Source organism: Globicephala melas, chromosome 20 (assembly GCF_963455315.2).
Source record: "Globicephala melas chromosome 20, mGloMel1.2, whole genome shotgun sequence".
Lineage (NCBI taxonomy): Eukaryota > Metazoa > Chordata > Mammalia > Artiodactyla > Delphinidae > Globicephala > Globicephala melas.
In genome coordinates this window covers 53,032,337-53,054,418 of record NC_083333.1, presented here as the reverse complement: position 1 = coordinate 53,054,418, position 22,082 = coordinate 53,032,337, and positions in this window count along the sequence as shown.

Here is a 22,082-nt window from a genome sequence, read left to right as displayed (position 1 = left end):
CATCAGACCCATCAGCCATGGTGTTTCAGAGCTCAGTAGGCTCCTTGCACTGATCCAATGAACAGATGTGCTAATTTTTCACTTGCTCGAAATGCTTCAGCCATTTGAACACCATGGACTTGGGGGCTGGATCAGCCATGCAGTGTCCTGACATCTTCACTAATTCACAGATCAAGCAACTCCCCTTGCTATACCCCAAGGGTTATCTTGCCTAATTTCTAGAAGCAGTTCAATAACTGTGAGACTGAGTGGCATGGCAGCTCAATGCCAACCGGGCTTGCCCTCTGCACCCAAGACCTTTTAAAAAGGAAGAAAGAAAACTTTCTTAGGTTCCATCAGCTATTCCCTTCCCTTTGTCTTCTTGCAGGTCCGTGCTTAGAAGAGCTTAGGGCCACTTCAGGTAATGAAACTATAACAAAAGCTAGAAAATCCAGGACGCTGGTGGCTGGTGGTAGAGCTAGTAGCCTTTGCTAAGCCACTGGCGGCTCCAGGCCAAGCAAGTGGAACTAGAACAGTTCCTACCTTCTTGGCACTTACCATGGAAATGAGAACCCGCTGAAATGAATTCAGCAAGCCTGCTCAAGTGGGTAAAGACGGACAACTAAACAGCATGTGGAGAGGAAGGGAATGTTATAGAAGGAGCCCTTGCTAAAAATAAATGATTTTTTACAAGTGTGGTTAATTTTACTGAGACTTAAAATTATGAATACAGCATGCATTTTCCCCCCTAAAATAAAAGCTTTGAGAAAGTTTGATCTGCCTCCCATAAAAAGTTAGAGAAAAGGAAAGTATCTGTGAAAGCTTTTAAAGTTATGCTCATATTTCGAGTATGAAAATCATCAGGAATGTCTAATGCGACCAGAAGTCAACGGATGTGGAATCACTTTATTTAAATCAATGTAGTCATTTGTGTCGCCCCATTAAGAAGACTCCCTAGCACTCTTATTTATGGAAAATATCTATCCACCAGGATCTAGGAGCAATCTAGGCAAAAGAAGAAAGAGAAGGAGAAGAAGAAGAATTAAAAGAATCAGAAGAGGGAGAATCAGAAGCAGAAGTAGTAGAAGTAGAGGAAGAAGAAGAAATAGTGGTAATAGAAGAAGGAGAAGAGGAGGAAGAAGAAAAAGAAATGGGCCAATTTCATTGAATTCTGTCTAGTGTGGCAATTTTCCTGTCTCCCAAGTGAAAACAATCATTCATTTTGTGTTTAATCTATAGCCAGAAAAACGATATTCCGTTCTAAGTGTGGCATTTCATGTTGTGTTTAACCGGGATTGGAACCAGCTGATTGACTGAACCAGCTAAGATGGTGCCCTTAGGCATCAGCCTTTGAGATGTAATGACCTAATATTCATAAATCAGAACTGGGCATCTATCACACAGCCCCACCCTGTCTCCAGTTCACTTCTTACTTCCACGTAGCACAGTTGGGCTGAACAGATGGTGCTTATGCGAGTTCTCAACATTTCTTCAGCAACTCTTAAATAAGTATGAGAGTTAGAGAATTATCTTTGTCCAGGCAGCATTTATTTGCCGGATATAATTTGGTTCCCGTTTTACATGATGTTGACAAGTAGTAACTGCTGGGCGTTTCTGTGCAATGTGATTAAAGCTAGTAGTGCGTGAGAGCGTCTTTCAGAGGGAGTTCTCTCTAGCCTCCCTTTTTCCAAGACACACACATTAATAATTCTTTAGCACCAATAGTTACTGTTTTTCTTAAACATTGTCAGTCTTGCAGTCTGAAGAAAAGGTTTCACGTTTGGAGTTTGGGTTGTATTTTTGTTTATTGTACAGAAAGGCAGAAGGGCTGAGAGCAGTGGGGAACTGTCAGCTTCTCTGCGTGTTGTCAGTGCGGGGATGGTAATGGGAAGAGAATTCTTAAATTGTGGGATAGAAACTGGAGTCCAGTGGGGAGGAGTAATTAGAGGATTTGGCCAGAGGAGGTGGGGGCGGGGCAGAGGGCAGGACAGGGAAACGGGAGGGGTGAGCCATCTGGTGTTCATCTCCCGCTGTGTGTTTGCAGGGCAAAATGGCCAGGGCACTTTGTCAAGGTACAGTCTGCGTTTGCAGACACAGATGGAGCGAGAAGGAGATTAATACATGTGGTTCTAACCACCTTTCATATCTTTACAGCTAAACATTATTTATAGAAATCAATTAGTCCTCTGTCTCTGCAATTTTATTATGAGGCTCTGTCCAAGTTTCTGGCAAGCTCTTTAAGAGTATGATTGATGGTAAACTTTCAGAACGAATAAAAAATGAACCCTCCCCTAGGAATTGGTGTAGTGGAGAGAAAGGTAAATGATAAAAATTACAAACTCTGCAAGTCACTAGGAAACTAATGTAGGATCAGTGTGGTCCTTGTTATACTATTTTTCCTTGGAGGTTTCCTTTCTCTTTCCTTTTCTTTTCTTTTTTTTTCTTTTCTTTTCTCTCTCTCTCCCTTCGTTCTTCCCTCCCTCCCTCCCTTCTTCCTTCCTTCCTTCCTTTCTCTCTCTCCCTGTCCCTCTCCTTCTCCCTCCTCTCTGTCTTTGTCTGTCTGTCTCTGTCTCTCTCTCTCTCTCTCCCCCTTTTTGCGCAAACACTCCACTGCCTGTTTGCTCTAGAAACTTTAGGAGAGCCTGATGCCTACAACTGAACTTGTGGGAAAGAAAAAGTTTATTCATTTGCCAAGCTAGTAAATGCCACTTTGATTACTGATGCTTATGCAAGATAAAGAATCCCAGGAAAAAATGGAACAGAGCTCTCATGTTTTGTCTTCTGGAAACTTTTATAAGAGATGGGCGCTGCTGATTGGCCTCTGTTAAATGAGTCTGGGAGGCAAGTAATAATAAGTATAAAATCCCACTGCAATGAGTTCTATAGAAAATGCATATTGATTTATTCTCAAACTCTAGTCTTGGTGGTCAGCTACCAAAGCACACACCCCCAGATTTAGAAATGAAACAGTTATGATGCCTTGGATGTGTGGAAGGAATTATCCAATAAAACAAAGTTGTAAAACCAGGAGAGGACAGGAGACAGGGGCACATGGCATACAGGTCCTAACTCCTGGAATCTTGAGGCGGGAGATTGTTCTGTTTCGTTAGCTATTTTGAGAAGATAAGAGGGTTCCTTGGGCCTCTAATAATTAAGACGTTAGTGGTGGCAAAGGACAAGTGGAATTAGAGGGGTTTGTTTGCCACTTGAAGGACTATAAAGGATGCTGGGAGACTTTGGGAAAGTTTCCTAGCCTCTGTTTCTATCTCTGTAAAATGGGAAAGATACTAGTACTCAGCTCAGAGGTATACTGTGAGGACTAAGCAAGAACAAGCATTAAAGTGCTTAAGGTAGTCTCCTGTGGTAGCATCACCAGGGTTAAGAGGACTCAGAATGACTTTTCTCAATTTCTTAAGGTTTGGTGTTCAACATAGAATGTGTTCCTATTTGTTAACTGTTAAATACACAGTGGTGCTAAATAAAAACTTTTTGACTTTAAGTTCTTTATGTTTAGATGGCATTTTCTACTTAATCTGAGCTGCTGATGTAAGTGTATACAGGCTCTCTATAAATGCAGTTTAATAATATATGAAATATCTACTTTCCAAATATTCAAAAATTCCCCACACTGCACAGAACGTCTTCCAGCTTCCAGTTTGATGGAATCACCTAACACAGTATCTGACACCTAATATGTGCTCAGTAAACATTTTTTGTTTTTGGAGTTTTACAGATTTTTTTAATTTTTATTTTTTTTTTTACAATTTTTAAAGGTTACACTCCATTTAGAGGTATTACAAAATATTGGCTATATTCCCTGTGTTGTACAATACATCCTTGTAGCCTATCTTACACCCAAGAGTTTGTACCTCCCACTCCCCACCCCTAGATTGCCTCTCCCCGCTTCCCTCTCCTCACTGGTAACCACTAATTTGTTCTCTATATCTGTGAGTTGCTTCTTTTTTGTTATATTCACTAGTTTGTTGTATGTTTTAGACTCCACATATATGTGATATATAGTATTTGTCTTTCGCTGTCAGTTAGTAAACATTTTTTGAATGACGAATGCATAAAACCGACATAGGAAAATAAGAGAGAAATAAGCAAGGAAAAGGTTTTAAATAAAAATTTTATTAACTTTTCTTTTAAATTTCAATAGAAAAAAAATTGTATGACTGAATTAGAAAACTAATTGCTTGCAAGCTATAGAAAATGTCCTCCTAATTTAAGATAAAACAATTAGAAGATTTGGGGCAGTTCTCAGAATCCATGAGAATGCTAGATAACCATGCTTGCAAAAATGCAGGATCCAGGCAGCAGCCCTGGATTGTGTAGCAGATACTGTTTAGCAGCCTCATTGGTCAGCTTCTATCATTATTTTCATTCTAGTTCCACTTAAGGGTCAAAGTCTCAGGAGAAAGGCTAATTGGCCTAACTTGGGTCATGTGACCACCCCACCCCTAAGGTAGGGTGGGGGTCTTATTTACAGTCCCATCAAGAGTATATAAAATGGGGAGAGGCTGTTCTCCTAGAGGAAATCAGGATGCTTCAACCAAACTAAAAAGGAACAGATGGCAGAAAATAAATGTTCACATTATAAGCTCACTAATACAGAGATGCAATGAATATGCATATGTATTAGTTTCCTAGGACTGCCATAACAAAGCACCATGCACCAGTTGACTTCAACAACAGAACTGTATTGTCTAGTAGTTCTTGAGGCTAGAAGTTCAAGATCAAAGGTGTTGGCGGGGTTGGCTCCTTCTGAGGGTTGTGAGGGAAGGATCTGTTCCAGGCCTCTCTCCTTGGCTTGCAGATGGCTGTCTTCTCCCTGTGTCTCCACTTGTCTTCTCTCTGCACGTGTCTGTATCCAAATTTTCTGTTCTTTTATGGACACCATCATATTGGATTAGGGCCCACCTTAGTGACCTCTTTTAATTTAATTCTGTAAAGACCCTATCTCCGAATACAATTACATTATAAAGTACTGGTGGATGGGGAGTTAGGACTTCAATATATGAATTTGGTGGGGTGGGGTGACAAAATTCAGCCCATAACAGCATGATCTAAACACACTAATTTATTGATTAATCAAATTGAGTAGAACTATCAATGGACATACCCGTTGTGTCCATAGCATTTTTTAGTGAAAACAGAATAATCATTCAGCAAACTCTGCAGAAATGTTTGGTGTTCCAAATTTGCTGGTTGAGCTAATCAGAACAGAGATAAACAGGTTTTCTCCCCTCTATTATTCTCTATTAAAAACATATTTGATCCTTAGCTATAGAGTTGCTATTGGAGACTACTGTAATAGCATACATATTTCTTTGGGAAAGAATTAAAAGCAGCCACAATAAAACTTAGCTTTCTAATATTGAAAATAAATTAAAATAAAAACATATTTTGAACCTTGAAAAATGAGAACTAGGGACCATGCTATATCTGAGATGCCAATTTTGCCTGTAAAATTTTTAGAGATTTTTCTAGGAGCAGAGCCAAGCAAAAATGACTCAGTATCACCTCCACTACACATACAGATTTTCTCTTTGACTCTGGCCACTGCTAAGACCTGATGCTGTCCAGCTTTAAACAATACACAAAGTAAAGAGTGTCCATGCAGTGATGCAGAAAGCCCTGGCTAGATCCTGGGCTAATTAACTTGCATTCTAGAACTCCCAGCTCTCAGAGTTTATGGTTCTATGATTCACATTTTCTCCACACACACATTTGTGGTTTTCTTCTATTACCAATGTCCACTTTTGCTAGACCTCATCCTCCATACCTACTTTGCTCCTGAAACTTTAGTTTGCTAAAGAGGTAGTTGGCTCCTGAAATTTTAGAGTTAGTTTGTACTGTTGACATCTTTGAAGGGGTGAGATGGCACTGTAGTGCCATGAGGCTTGGGCAGCAATGAGACTTTGCCCAGCCAGCTTAACGTGTCTGCCCTCCATCTCCTTCATTTCCAATGCCTTCAAATATTAACCTGCTGGGCCTAGAAAGCAAGCCAAAGAAACAAGCTACATGATGGAAGCCACCAACTCCCATCTCTGAAGAAGAAATCACCTAGAAATTTAAAACAGCTTTTGTTTATTATTCTTTACTCATCATATAGACATGATGTGATGTGGTTTGTGGGGTGTATGTATATTGGTGTTTATACACATAAATCACAGAATTTGGCTAAATCTTCATCAGCGGTAGCTGGCTTGATTTTGGCGTAAAAAGAATTAGTATTAGCCTTTGTGTATCAAACAGTAAAAATTTGGACTCCAAGACCTCTCAGAATCTGTCCCACCAACATCTTTTTATTCCTTTCTGCTATGGCCACACCCCACTCACCATGTTTTCCCCACCCCTCTGCATCTTTGCCTCTGGCACTCCCTCTGCTGGAGAAGACCTCCACCATGCCTCAGCCCTTGAGAAATCCTGCTAACTTCTGATCATGTTTTGCATCTCAGCCCAGGCAGCAGATCCTCTGGGAATCCTTTCCTACCTACTTCCCTGATTCTTAGTCTCAGTCAGAGGCCCCTCCCCAACATCCCATAGTACCCTGTCTGTCTACACTGCACCTGTCCTCATGCTGTCTCGTAATTCATTGTTAGTTTGTCTGTTTCTACCCAAACTGTGAGCTCCTTGCGGGAGAGGACTGTATAAATCACTTCATCTCCAGCCCCTAGCATGGGACCTGGTACATGATAAATGTTTAATGGCTAGATGGATGAATGAATGAATGAATGAAAGAACAAATTAATGGTCTAAAAAAATTTTAAGTGAACAATTGGAGACACAGCTTTCTTAATATCAACAGTCTAAAAGTTCTGAAAGCCTCTTTATTTGAAAGTATTATCAAAGTCCCTTCAATACAGATGAGTGCCCCCCAGTTTCCAAGCTGAAAATGGTCTGTGATCCCCAAGGTATTCTTGAGGCCTCATATTACAAAGTTCAGCCCATTTCTCAGGATAATCCATCAATTTGTTTCTCAGAAGAAATCTTCTGTCAGTTGAAAATACTCAGTGGTGGTAACTATTGCACAAGCCACAGTAGAAAATAAAATCCAGTATGGACTGCCAAAATTATAGCCTGCTTAAGAAGAAAAGGTAATATACATAACATGTGCATTATTATGGTGCAGTGAAAAGTACACTAGACTTAGAGCCAGAAGGCATAAGTTTAAACCTGGTCCTCACTGTTTGCTAGTTGGATGGCACTGGGCAGAGTTAGTTAATGTTTTATCTAACTTGATTTTTATCATATGAAATGGAGTTCACTCAAATTGCCTTATGAACTTTAAGTACTGTGTCAATATGATGGAGTGAGAATTAATATTACTTGAATACCTACTATGTGCCTGTCATTCTTTAAAGATGAGTAAACCCAAATGCAATTTTCCCCCAAATCCACATGGGATCTATTTCTTTCTATTCCATCACATATTATCATTCTCAAGTTCATGGCTTAACAATTACAAATATTATTTAGAAAATATTTCAAAATTACCCAGAGAGTGTGTTCTATGACATTACAATTGCTATTATATAGACTGTTATTCTATATTATATAGACCGCTATTATATAGACCACTCACTATTGTAAGCAGGATTCTATCTGGATGAGATAGAGTGTTTCCTATGTCTCATCTCCTTGTCAGGTGAAGTAGATTTGCCGGAAAGATACAAATGAGTGTTGTCTGGGTAATGTGTTCTACATCCCCAAACTTTTCAGCATCCTAGTGGAATCTATGAAATGCCTGTGCCAGCAGTCAGCACCACATGCCCTCTTTTTGCCTCTGAATCAGCTGTGTGGGACGCTTGGCATCATATAGCCCAAACATTCAGATGTTGGACTCACTTTTTTAATTTTCATATGGGTATGTGGCACTTAGAGCAACAGCCAACTTCAGCCTGGAATACAGCATCCAAGGATTGTTTAAACATGGGATTAGTCTGGGCTTTCTCGGGGGAAATGTTCTTTTTAACATCACTTTCTAGAGCAGTGATCTGATCTTGTTTATGAACAGCATTGTCAGTATTGTTAATAACAACAAGAATTCTTTCTCCTCTGTTGTAATCATGATCATCCATCCTTTTCTCTTCCATAGCCCTAATTCAGGCCCTGTTACGTGATTCCTAATTCGATCTTGGAATTCACCTAACCCTTTCCCTGCCTCTGCCTTCCACATGTCAATCTGACTAGCACACCCTCACCATCATTTCAATGCAATCTGCCCTACTGAAAAGCTTACAGAGCCTCCCTCTCACCTACATAATTGTTCAAATGCATTAGGTCTTCCAGAATCTGATGTGGAGAGGAAAAGCCCAAGAAAAGAAATCGGGTAGTCTTTTTCTAGTTCTGGTTGTACCATAGTCGAGCTGTGTGACCTTGGAGGGGTTGCTTTCCCTCTCTGGATCATATTTCCCTTACATGTGACATGAAATGATTGGACAAGATCAGAGATGCCAGATGAGTGGCATTCAGGCACCATCCCTTTGTTACAGCGCCCTTGCAATTCATCATTCATCAATCCTTGCCTTTTTCCACTGAGCACTAATGAACTTTAGAATCATGTGTGCAGTCACATCCAGCAGACCCCAGTTAACCCTTGAGATCAAAGTCTTTTGATCTCCTTGGATGGGATGATCTCTGAGATTGCTTCCTGCTACATTCCACAGTTCTATAGTCTTCTTTCCATCATATTTGTCTACTGCTCCCAACTCAAAGCCCACACTGTACCCAACAGCATTTTGAACATTTCCTCCAAAAATATTTGGGACATCTGAGGCCACTGGAAAGCCCTTTCACTTCAGTCTCCAGTCCAAATCCCACTCATCCTGCAAAGCTCAGGTGAGCTCCACATTCCTGTGAAAACTTCAGTAGTGACCCCAGCTGGGAGTGATCACGCCCTCCACTCCTGAATCCCTGTAGTAGTTTTTCATTCAATTATAAGCATACATTGAGGACAAACTCTTTATCACCTCGCTAATTTTTTTGACTGCTGTATTTAATGATATTTTTTGTGGCTCTGTTAGCCCTCTATTAAACTGTGAACTACTGAAAGTTAAAAACAGACAAACTGTGTTCAAATTCTAGTTCTTCCTATTAGTGTTTGTGAGTCCATAGATAAGTCATTGAATCTCTAATTCTTGGGCAGCTTTCACCATATAATAGCACAGGGACTGGTACATCCTAGAAAATCAATAATTATTTGTTTAGCAGAAGGAAAAAAAAGGGAAAAAAACAGACATACAGGGAAAAATTTACAAAGACCTACCTGATGAGTATAATGTAAGGGTTAAATGAGAATATATATGTAATATACACACACACACACACACACACACACATACACACACGTATACACACCTATAACATTGTATGCTTTTATATGTGCATATACAGGATTTTGAAAACCTTGGTTCAAATGTTAAAAACATGTAATAGAAACAGAAAACATGAACAGACCCATCACAAGTAATGAAATTGAAACTGTGATGTAAAATCTTACAACAAACAAAAGCCCAGGATCACATGGCTTCACAGGTGAATCTATCAAACATTGAAAGAGCTAACACCCATCCTTCTCAAATTCTTCCAAAAAATTGCACAGGAAGGAACACTCCCAAACTCATTCTACAAGGCCATCATCACCCTGATACCAAAACCAGACAATATATCACAAAAAAAGAAAATTACAGACCAATATGACTGATGAATATAGATGCAAAAATCCTCAACAAAATACTAGCAAACAGAATCCAACAAGATATTAAAAAGATCACACACCATGATCAAGTGGGATTTATCCCAGGGATGCAAGGATTCTTCAAAATAAGCAAATCAATCAATGTGATACACCATATTAACAAATTGAAGAATAAAAACCATATGATCATCCCAATAGATGCAGAAAAAGGTTTTGACAAAGCTCAACACCGATTTATGATTAAAATGCTCCAGAAAGTGGGCATAGAGGGAACCTACCTCAACATGATAAAGACCATATACGACAAATGCACAGCAAACATCATTCTCAATGGTGAAAAGCTGAAAGCATTTCCTCTAAGCTCAGGAACAAGACAAGGATGTCCACTCTCACCACTATTATTCAACATAGTTTTGGAAGTCCTAGCCATGATGCTCAGAGAAGAAAAAGAAATAAAAGTAATACAAATTGGAAAATAAGAAGTATAACTGTCACTGTTTGCAGATGACATGATACTATACACAGAAAATCCTAAAAATGCCACCAGAAAACTACTAGAGCTAATCAATGAATTTGGTAAAGTTGCAGGAATCAAAATTAATGCACAGAAATCTCTTGCATTCCTATACACTAACAACGAAAGGTCAAAAAGAGAAATTAAGGAAACGATCCCATTCACCATTGAAGCAAAAAGAATAAAATACCTACGAATAAACCTACCTAGGGAGACAAAAGACCTGTATGCAGAAAATTATACTGTTGAAAGAAATTAAAGATGATACCAACAGATGGAGAGATATACCATGTTCTTGGATTGGAAGAATCAATATTGTGAAACTGACTATACTACCCAAAGCAATCTACAGATTCAATGCAATCCCTCTCATATTACCAATGGCAATTTTTACAGACCTAGAACAAAAAATCTTAAAATTTGTTTGGCGACACAAAAGACCCTGAATAGCCAAAGCAATCTTGAGGGAAAAAAAACGTAGATGGAGTAATCAGACTCCCTGACTTCTGACTGTACTACAAAGCTACAGTAATCAAGACAATATGGTACTGGCACAAAAACAGAAATATAGATCAATGGAACAGGATAGAAAGCCCAGAGATAAACCCACACAACTATGGTCAACTAAGCTATGACAAAGTAGGCAAGGATATACAATGGAGAAAAGACAGCCTCTTCAATAAATGGTGCTGGGAAAACTGGGCAGCTACATGTAAAAGAATGAAATTAGAACACTTCCTAATACCATGCACAAAAATAAACTCAAACTGGCTTAAAGACCTAAACGTAAGACCGGATACTATAAAACTCTTAGAGGAAAACATAGGAAGAACACTCTTTGACATAAATCACAGCAAGATCTTTTTTGACCCACCTCCTAGAGTAATGGAAATAAAAACAAAAATAAATAAATGGGACCTAATGGAACTTAAAAGCTTTTGCACAGCAAAGGAAACTATAAACAAGATGAAAAGACAACCCTCAGAATGGGAGAAAATATTTGCAAATGAATCAACGGACAAAGGATTAATCACCAAAATATATAAATAGCTCGTGCAGCTCAATATTAAAGAAATAAACAACCCAATAAAAAAAATAGGCAGAAGACCTAAATAGACATTTCTCCAAAGAAGACATACAGATGGCCAAGAGGCACATGAAAAGTTGCTCAACATCACTAATTCTTAGAGAAATGCAAATCAAAACTACAATGAGGCATCACCTCACACCAGTTAGAATGGGCATCGTCACAAAATCTACAAACAGCAAATGCTGGAGAGAGTGTGGAGAAAAGGGAACCCTCTTCCAGTGTTGGTGGGCATGTAAATTGATACAACCACTATGGACAACAGTATGGAGGTTCCTTAAAATACTAAAAAATAGAATTACATATGACCCAGCAATCCCACTGCTGGGCATGTACCCAGAGCAAACCATAATTCCAAAAGACACATGCACCCCATCATTCATTGCAGCACTATTTACAATAGTCAGGTCATGGAAGCAACCTAAATGCCCATCGACGGATGAATGGATAAAGAAGATGTGGTACATATATACAATGGAATATTACTCAGCCATAAAAAGGAACAAAATTGCGTCATTTGTAGAGACATGGATGGACCTAGAGACTGTCATACAGAGTGAAGTAAGTCAGAAAGAGAAGAACAAATATTGTATATGAATGCATATATGTGGAATTTTGAAAAATGGTATAGATGAACCAGTTTGCAAGGCAGAAACAGAGACACAGATGTATAGAACAAATTTATGGACACCAAGGGGGGAAAGCAGGCGGTGGGGGTGCTGGTGGGATGAATTTGGAGATTGGGATTGACATATATACACTAATATGTATAAAATAGATAAGCAATAAGAACCTGCTATATAAAAAAAAACATAATTTATCACCATCCATAATATTAGATAAAACATTTATTGAGTGCCAGTTTTGTGACAAGAACTTTACATAATTTGGACTCTGGCATGCTGTGGAAAAGCAGTGCAAGATTTGGAAGCAAATTAAACCTGTGTTCATAGCCCTACTCTTTCACTTTTGGTGACTTTCGGTGAGTTATCTAACTCCTCTGTACCTTCATGTTTTATACTAGAAAAAGCTACAGTGTGGTGCAGCAAGAACTCCAAAATCTTTCAGGGGGTTAACATAACAAACGTGTCTCATTCATGCTATGTATCCATTGCAGGAGAGCAGGAGGCTCTGCTCCACACAGTCATTCAGGGACCCAGGGGATGGAGGCTTTACCATCTCACAGCTGTGTCATCTGGAACGCGTGGAATTCCTAGGGCTAGAACAGGGCAAGAGACTGGAAGTCCTCAGCAATTCGTGCCTGACACAGAAGCGACCTGTGTGACTTCTAGTCACAGACCCAGCCTCAATGGGCCTGGGAAGTGCAGCTGTCCATGAACTCAGAGGTGAACCAGATCTTGGTGACCATTCGAAATGTATGATGAGGATAATAATGACTACTTGATAGGACTCTTGGGAGAATGAAATGTAAGAACATCAGCAAGCATATAGGACAGGCCTCAGGAGCTGTTGGTGCCTTCCCTCTTTCTCTCCTGATGAACTGGGACAAGTCGTATGTTTATTGTTATTCCTTTTCCAAGTTAATGTCTTTGCACATAATGTTTAAGAAATATTTGCTGGGCTTCCCTGGTGGCGCAGTGGTTGAGAGTCCACCTGCCAATGCAGGGGACACGGGTTTGAATCCCGATCTGAGAGGATCCCACATGCCACGGAGCGGCTAGGCCCGTGAGCCATGGCCGCTGAGCCTGTGCTCCACGATGGGAGAGGCCACAGCAGTGAGAGGCCCGTGTACTGCAAAAAAAAGAAAAAAGAAATATTTGCTAAGTAACTTTAATAAGAAACTCGCAATTATTTTCCATAAGCTATCTTAAATTCACAGGAAATGTATTTGGTGGTTGTAGAGTGATCATCAACTGCAAGACTCATTGAACATTTGGGGTAATTTTTACATCTAGAATATCCGTAGGCATCAAAAGCACTTGCTTTTGGATTTTTTTGGTCTGGTTTGGTTTGGGTTTTGTGTTTTTCTTTTCACAAGCACTTTCAGAATTCACACAACTTGTTGATAAGCCTATACTTCATTATTATTATAAAGCATCTTGTCAGCATGAGGGTGTTGGTTTCATAGAGGTGCCACTTTCCTGCTTTTTCCTTTCTAGTAGAATCCAGACTGCGTTCAGGTACCCTCCTCACCACCTTGCAACCAGGTGCCTGTGGCAAGCTGACCCCACCCCAGCTCCAGGGGAGGGCCGGAGTGATTTACAGATGCTTGCTTTCCCCAGATTGGCTCAGGAAGGAGGTTGTGCTCCAATGTGCCCCATGGAACGAGAGGGGAAGTGTGCTAGGTGGCTTGTGGGGAAACTTTTCTTACTCTGAGAGAGAGCGAGAGTGAGAGAGCAAGAGAGAGAGAGAGAGAGAGAGAGATGGATGCTGCCTCTTCCTTCTCTGATTCTGATTGGGTTGGATGTGACTCTGGAACCACTGCCCACCAGCCCAAGGATGAGTCCGAGCCTGAGGTCCGCAGAGCAGAGCGATGTAAAGATGAATCAGCCAATCCCCAGAGCTGGCACTCCCCGTTTTGTGAGATGATAAACTGCTTATTTTCTAAGCTAATTTGAGTTAATGTTTTCTATTACTTCTGGCTGAAAATATCTTAACTGAAACTAATACCGTTATATATTAAGATTTACTCATTCATTAAACAAACAAGTAAGAGCCCACTGGGTTGGGTGTTTGGGAAACAGTGGTGAATGAACACTGAGAAACAGCAGCCACCGGCACGCAGCTTGCAATGCAGAAGGGGAGACAGTGATGCCCCCAAAGCCTGTCCTCTGTAGTCCACCTTGTTTCAGGAAACGATAGCACTGTCTAACAGCTGAGCTTCCTAGAAAACTTGGGGTCATCTCGGACTACGATTTTTCTTTTTCCATCTTTCAGCAAATGTGTTTGGCCACACCCTCAACATCTATTCAGAGTCTGTCCACTTCTCCGTTTCTCTTCACTCTAACCACCCTGGTCTGAGCTACAGTCACTTCTCCAGCAGTTAGCTGCAAACTCCCTCTCCGTGTATACATGACTCTGTTCTGTCATACCAGCCAGAGCTGTGCTGTAGAGGGGGATGGAGGCCTCCTTGGAGAGGCTGAGGAGTGAATGAGTAAGTGGGGATTGCAGGCTCTAGAAAGTTGTTTCTAGAATGTTGACTGTGAAGAAAGATAGAGATGGTTACCTTTGTGGAGTGGTGGTCTCATGGGAGTGGTTCTGTGTCAATACAGTAACAACAGAGTCTGCTTGAATAGTGTGGGGAACTACCCAGGGAGAAGGGGTAGGGGGCAGAGTGGAGATGAAAGAGAAAGTGGGCTCCAGAGAGAGGCACGGGACAGCATCCGGAATCCATCTGGGGGCCTGGCCTTGTGTCAGCTGCGGGCCATGCTCTCCTTGGTAACAAAAGGAAACAGGCAGAGGAAGCAAGCAGAGGTAGGGAGGTCTGTGGACCTGGCAGGAGAAATAAAGCATTTCCATTTGGGAGTTCCTGATTTCTTTATGGGATATGAGGTAGTGTGCCCACCAAGAGGGAGAAGGAAGAGGATGGAGGTTGTAACATGCGCAGGAGATTTGAGGGGAGAGGAAAGTAAAACAATCATGGACTAGAGTGGCAGAGGACGCTTCCTGGGGATGCCTAGGGTTGTTGCCAAGCCGTGGTGAGGGCTCAGCTGGAAGGTGAAGGTAACAAACGCTCAATGAGAGCGCACCGCGTCGGTGGCCTCCACAGTAGACCCTGAAGGCTCTTGTGCTGGGAGGCAGCAGGGGAAAGCAGGGCTGCCAGGCAGACAGCCCTCGGCAGTTCCGACAGAACTGTCTCATCGACTATGGCCTGCCTCGTGATCTGCTAGGCAGCTCAGGCTGCAGAGGTTGTGCTAACAGAAGAGAGGCCCTGATCAGGCCCATCTGGAAGACCCGTGGAGATCAGTGTCAGCTCTGCAGAGGAGAAGAAACTTTGTAGGCCCCCATTCTGGATCCTAAGAATTTGCTCCTGGTCTGAGACTCGGGGGTTCACACCACCGCTCATGCCGCATCTTGAAAAACAAAACTGGAAGTATCTTCAAAAAATGATCTCAGAGGTCAAAGAAGGTAACGATTAGTGAAAGCACCCTTTCACTCACTCAGCCAATGTGTATTGAGCTCCTACTTCATTCCAGGTACTGCCAAGGATTCAAAGAATAAGGCAGATCCTGGTCACTACAGGGCTACCTGCCCAGAGAGGGAGCTAGATACCCAAGCAGAGAATCACCAGTGCATATACGGAAGTTGTTGTAAGAGCTACAAGAACACAGAGGAGCAAGTGACCAAATCTGCGGGAGGCAGAATAGAGGGGAGCGAATGTTTGAGCTGGGTGGGTCAGGCAGGCCAATCTTTGTGAAATGTCCTGAAATATCCTGGAAATAAGAATAGCTTCTAAACTCATCTTCTGCAGCTGGAAGGGCATGGAGAGCAGGAGGACCTCCTGGGAACCGAGTGTTTGGGGCTGGACCCCGAGGAGGAAGATATTTGCAGGAGTAAAAAACTATGAGTCCCGGAAGGAAGCAGCAGAGGCATCATGAACTCACTAAGTGAGCAATGGTCCTGGGGGTTTCACCATGAGGCCTCCACTAGAAGGACCCCAGGTTCTTGGCCTTCTGTCCTTCCCTCGGGCCTTTGCAGTCGTTCTGTCCTTTGGCAGAGGTGAGGGACTAGAGTTGGAGAGACTGGAGTGAGTGGTTTTGATTCATGCCAGGGAAAGAACAATGTGCAGATGGGAATCCTGTCTCCAGCATTCATTAGCCCAGCAGTTGGGCCCGGAGTCTGTTTTTCCCTCTGACCTAAGCAGCACCTTATACCCCAGGAGGCTCTCCACACACCAAGGGTCTGCAGCAGTGCTTATAACAGTAATGCGATGGGCAGCCAGTGGCATTCCAGGAACTTGTGTTGTTTATCCCCAAACTACCTCTCCGTTTGTGTGTGAATGAGTCACATGATTCATTTTCCATAAACAGCATGGGTGAGCAGAAGGGGGAAAAAATCCAAAGGCTGGGACTAGCATTTCACTTTGTGGAAACTGCCAAAGAAAAGTTATTTTCTTCACTTTGGCATCCCTATGAGAAGAGGCCAAGTCTCCGAAACAAGAGGCTGTCCACAGCTGGGTCACATCACCCTGAGTCTGGGTCTTCACATGGACCCAATAAGACTGTCCAGACACAGATGTCAGCACAGATGAGAAGACAGGAAACAACAGGGAAGCATGTGACTGAAATTCAGACTCTACCCAGCCCAACACTGAGGGCTGGAGGAGGAAACTCCCAGGAGAAGAGCTAGCAAAGGAACCAAGGAGGAGGGCCTCTGTCTCGGCTCTGCTATTTGTCGCTCTGAGATTTAACCTCCTTGATCAAGACCTTCCAGAATTTGACCCCCAGCATTCTTTTGTACTTGTTCTTACCAGGAATAATGATAGTACCTGTCTTAGTGCACTTCAGCTGCTATAACAAAGTGCCATGGACTGGGAGGCTTAAAAACAACAGAAATGTATTTCTCACGGTTCTGGAGGTTGGGAATCCCTAGATCAAGACACTGGCAGATTCAGTGTTTGGTGAGCACCTTCTTCCTGGTTCAGAGACAGCTGTGTTTTCACTGTGTCCTCACATGGCAGAAGTGGGGCCGGAGAACTCTCTGGGACCTCTATAAAAATCTCTTACGAAAAGGACATAATTCCATTCATGAAGACTCTGCTCTTATGATCTAATCACCTTCCAAAGGCCCAATCTTCAAACACTGTCACATTGGGTGTTAGGATGAAACATCTGAGTGTTGGGGGGACACTCAGTCTATAACAATAGCAAAAGCAAAAATGACTCTGGTTTTCACTGCATGCTTACTTTGTTCTTGTCACATCTATGGAATGGTATATTGATTATCTATTTTATCTATACTCTCCACTTATCCTTACTTCACAGGTGAGAAAAATAACTCAATCTGATTAAGGAACTTTGGCCCCTGATCAGACATCTAAACATAACAGAACTTGGTTTCAAAACCATCTCTATCTGATTTGAAGCAATGGGTCTTTCAGAATAGACCACAAAACACCATTCCTTTATTTACTTTTTAACTTCAGGGAGAAAGGTCTATTCCTCGTTCCCTCAAAAACTCCTGCAGTTTCCTTCATCTGCATCCTTGCTATGAGAACCCTAAAGCAGAACACAGCAGGTGCCAACTCGGAGTCCCGAGCCGAGCTGAGCCTGGGGTCAGGAGCCAGGGAGCTGCTGAGGAACTGGAAACAGGAGCAGGGGTGCATTTGCTGGGACAAGCTATTTGGCTGGGCTGGTCCATCTGGGCCCTGAGAGCTCCTAAGAGGGAGCTGGCCGGTCCCATGCCGTCTTGAAGGCATTACCTACCACCTCATACTCCTGGTCAGGAAGTCATCTGTAAGCAGCCGACCAAGAGAGCCCGACCTGTCCTTGGAGCGCTCACAGTATCTGATGTGGACACCACACGTTTAGCTCTTGGCAAGCACTGCACCATGTGGTTAGTTTGTAGTCCCTGCCACTGTGATAAAAGGTTCTAAACGGCAGGAGCTGCCTCACTGGGGTTTATGAAACCAACATCTAGCCCAGAGCCTGACCTAGAGCAAGACTTCCGAGTACAAATGTTGACCAGCTTACTTTACCAATTTCCCTATCTGACCCCAAATAAAACCACTGAAACTGGATTCTTTACCAGAACAGGTTGGAAATTAGTCAGTGTTTTATCAAGTAACTCTAAGAATCCCAGTTTTAGAATAGTGTCCTCAACTGTTAGGTGCCTGTGAATCCCGCCCTCTGCTCCCTCTCGTTCTCCCCTGGGGCCCTCCCTGTGAACCTTGGGCTCTGCCATGTTGTCACCTGGTCACTGTTCATGCCCGCTCCTGCCTTCAGCCTTTGTTCTACCTGTTCCCTCTGCACAGAATGTATTTCCCCCAGATATTGTCATCGTTCACCTCCTTGCCACTTTCAAGCATTTGCTTAACTATCACCTTGTCCGTGAGGCTCTCCTTGACCTTCCTACCACCTGGTTTTATATTGCCCAGACATCTGTATTTCCTTCCTCCTTTGTTTTTCCCCAGAGAACTCGGCACTTTCCAACTTGCCATGTGCCCCGGTCTCCCCACTGGAATGTAAATCCCAGAGGGCAAGGATTTGTGCCTGCTTTCCTTACTGCGGTATCTCCAGCACCTAGAGCAACGCCTGGCACAGAGAAGGTACTCAAGAAACATTAGGTGAATGAATTAATACACAAGAATCACCTGGGGAACCTAGAAATACCAATTTCTGGGACACACGATAGAGATGCTGAGCCGAATATTAATTACCTGGCTGATTCCTTCCACCACGTGCCCTGAACACAGGTTCTTGGTCAAGATAGAGCCCTTCCTCTATTCCCTTATACACCTGAGTCCTGGGAAGAGCAGGTGAGCCACGGTCCCTCCATGCACCTGCCAGATGCCTCTGTGCTCGCAGTGCCATCCGGTGCCAGTGCTGCCTTCAAAGAATCCTCGGGTCAGGCTGACACTGTGGGCAGTGCAGTTGGGAGGGGAGGGAGTGCGTTCTTTTCCCAGAGGCAGTTGCCTCTGTACCCGCCCTCATCCATTTCCTGAGCTGGCCAGGGAGCCAGAAGCCAACGGGGCAGCAGTCCTTTGCTGGCAGTCGTGCAAAGACTTGTATGCCCCCTCAGCCCTCCAGTGACACTTGTCTGCAGAGCCTCTGGCAGCTCAGCTAGGGGACACTGGGAGCTGGTGCAACATGGAATCCCCAGCAAGAATTCGGGGCAGTCACGTTCTGGGACAGCTGAATTAGAGGAGTCGGGAGAGGGCGAGTTTGGCTTCCAAACCTCCCAAGTGAGCAATCTTTCTAGTGAATTGTTTGAGGCTTCTTTGGCTAGCCCTGATGCAATTACTTGCATTACCCCTCCTTGTGAGGCCCCCTGTGCCCTTGCGACGGCCCCTTCCCCTTCTCCTCTTTGGTGATTCATGGTTGCTTTCTGCCATGTGGATCAGCTGTTCACTCCTGTTAAGGGTCCTATAATTAGGGCACAAGGCCTGCAGCTCCTTGCTTGGATTTTGCCCAAAGAAGACTCCAGGGGCACTCACACCCCTGCCTACCCCCTCTCACATCTATTCATTAGCAAGAATGAGCCAAGATTGATCGCCCCAGACCCTCCCCCATCACCGTCCCCTCCCCCAGACTGAACGTCCATGTTTGAAAGGCAAGGCTTAACTCTGGGGAATTAGCAGGTGGAGGCAAGGATGGGTTTTCCTCAGGTCAAAACGAGTCTACAAAGCACATAAGCTTAAATGGACCTTCTTTATGATTTTTATTAAGTGGGAAGGAGTTAATTATCTCTCTCTGTGCCATTACTTCTTCTCTTGTGCCCTGATTACCACTACCACCACCCCCCCACAGCTTTCGAGGTGAAAAATAATGAGAAAGAAAATCTGTATCTATATGTGTATTAAACAAGTATTTTCCAATGTTTAGACCCAGATCACTTTCTACCATTAATCTCGAAGAAAAACTGGGGTCTCCTGCTGTCTGCAGGATTTTAGCTACACAAAGCAAGATATCAAAATATGAGTTGCACAATAGTTTTGTCCTTCCTATCCTCACTTTTAGTCTAGAAAAGGTGTTAAACATATAACAGGGTAGGAGCTTTGAGCTCTAGTCAATTAAGTTTTTTTACAAGGAGGGAGAAAAAACAACCCTGGTTATAACTTGTTGGGAGTTAAGACACCGCCACCCTCGCAGCTATCGGTACATGTACATTCCCTGCCAAAACCCCGTGGTGTCACGTAGGTCACACCTCTGACTTTGGTGCCTGCTGTGGTGGGGGGTTGAGTGTTTGGGGAGTTCACTGCACACACTGCACGGCACCTGTGCTCATCACGAGGGATGGCGCCTCAGCTCACCTTTCAGAGCCAGCCAGTCAGTAGGCGAGAGTCAGACGGCAAAGCCCAGATCCCCACATCCTTTCGCGGGATGAAATGCCCTGTCACCATCCATCTCCACCTTTCCCTGCCCTCCCGACGCCAGCCCCAAATTCTCCCTTCCTGCTCTGATCACTCAGCAGCTGCGTTCCCGCTGCCCCAGCCTTCGAGGTTTCCAGCTCATGCATTCAGTTATCCATCAATGGAGACCTCAGGGGCAGTGGGGCTCGAGTGGACAAACCAGCCTCTCTTTATGCCAACAGGGAATGCTTGAAATAACCAGACACACAACTCTGATTGATGCGGCCAGAGTTTACACACCACACTTCAGACAGTCTGAAATGGCTGGAATTAATAGCCTATTATTAGACGGTGTGTGTGTTTGGGGGAGGGGTGGGGAGGCAGGAGAAGGAGGGACAAGAAAATACTTTTTTATGATCTTCTCATTTAAATCTATTTATTGGACTTTGCAGAGTGTGATGTGACAGGGAGAGCAGGGGGTGTTCTTACCACTCCGCTGTGAGTCCTCTGGGGGGCGCCAGCCAGCTTGGCACCAACCCACCCACCACATTTTTGGAAAATGATGCAAATCCGTATGTTGGGCAGGGAGGGGTTAAAGAGACCTGGGAGTCCAGGACTGAGGGAAAGAAGAGTGGGGATTGCTTGGTTCACTTGCTTTCATGCCAGGCTTTGCTCGCCAGCTGCAGAGAGGGGAAATGGAGTTTAAAACCCCTGGTAAGAAATTTTTCCTTGGTCTGAACATTGTTTAAATTCCTGAAGTGGGTGATCCCTGTAATAAATACCTTGGACTTCGTAAGACAGATATATTTACTCAAGTTTAAAGTTTGGATTTGATGGCTGTGTGCTTGGGAGTGCATGGGACTGGGGTGTTTGTCATATGTAGGAACCCGTTCAACGCGCACAAGGAGTTAAGAGAACTCCATTTATAGCAAAGCAGAATATCTTCGTCATGCCTCATGCTCACATGTCAAAGTCTGTGCTGCATCCCATATTTTGAACGTCGTTGGTCCTCAACAGACACTAGATGACAGGGATGAGAGGGGAAGTTTGGCCAAAGTACCCAAAGCACTTTCTCAAGACTTGTGTGCAAATAAAGCTTTGAACTAAATGAATCACCTGCCTTACATGCAGGAAAATACTTCTCTGAGGAGAGAGGAGGAGATCTTCAGCAAAGTACAGAGGCAGGGGATAGGGCTGGGGAAATTGATGCACTCAAACTCATGTTCTATTTTTTCTAATAAGGTTACTGGCTCAGCTGTGATTATCGACGGCGGGAGAAAAGATTCATGCTGTCATTTGAAATACGGGTTCTCTCATGACCCAATGCCTCTTGCCTGGGTCAAAACACATGATATTCCCCTAAATATTACCACCACAACCCTCCCAACCCTGCAGCAAAACAAGCAAGCCAGGTAATTCCAAGAAGGCCAGATTGGAGTTTCCAGCAACTCAGGCCATCCTTGCCCTCATTGACTAGAGAAGAGTCCACCTTTCCCCACAGGCTTTAGGGAGGACAGGCTTTAGAAATGACCCCTCTGTCCTTCTCTCCTTGGTGAAAGACAGCATCTTTCCAGACTCACTGGCAGAGTGAATGGCTGACTGGCCATCAGGAGTCTTACTTAACAGTTTGGATTGATTTTCCCAAGGGGGTCCCCATCCAACCACAGATCTGTACCAAAGTCCCATGACCTTGTCAAGCATGGGGCCCATGTTAGCGGGCACGTCCATGGTCCGCTGTGTGCGTGCTCTGTTGCTGCTCTCCCACAACGCGGCTGGGGTTTTGGTTTCCCAGCATGGGAATGAGTGCCCATCTTCTCACGGTGTGGAA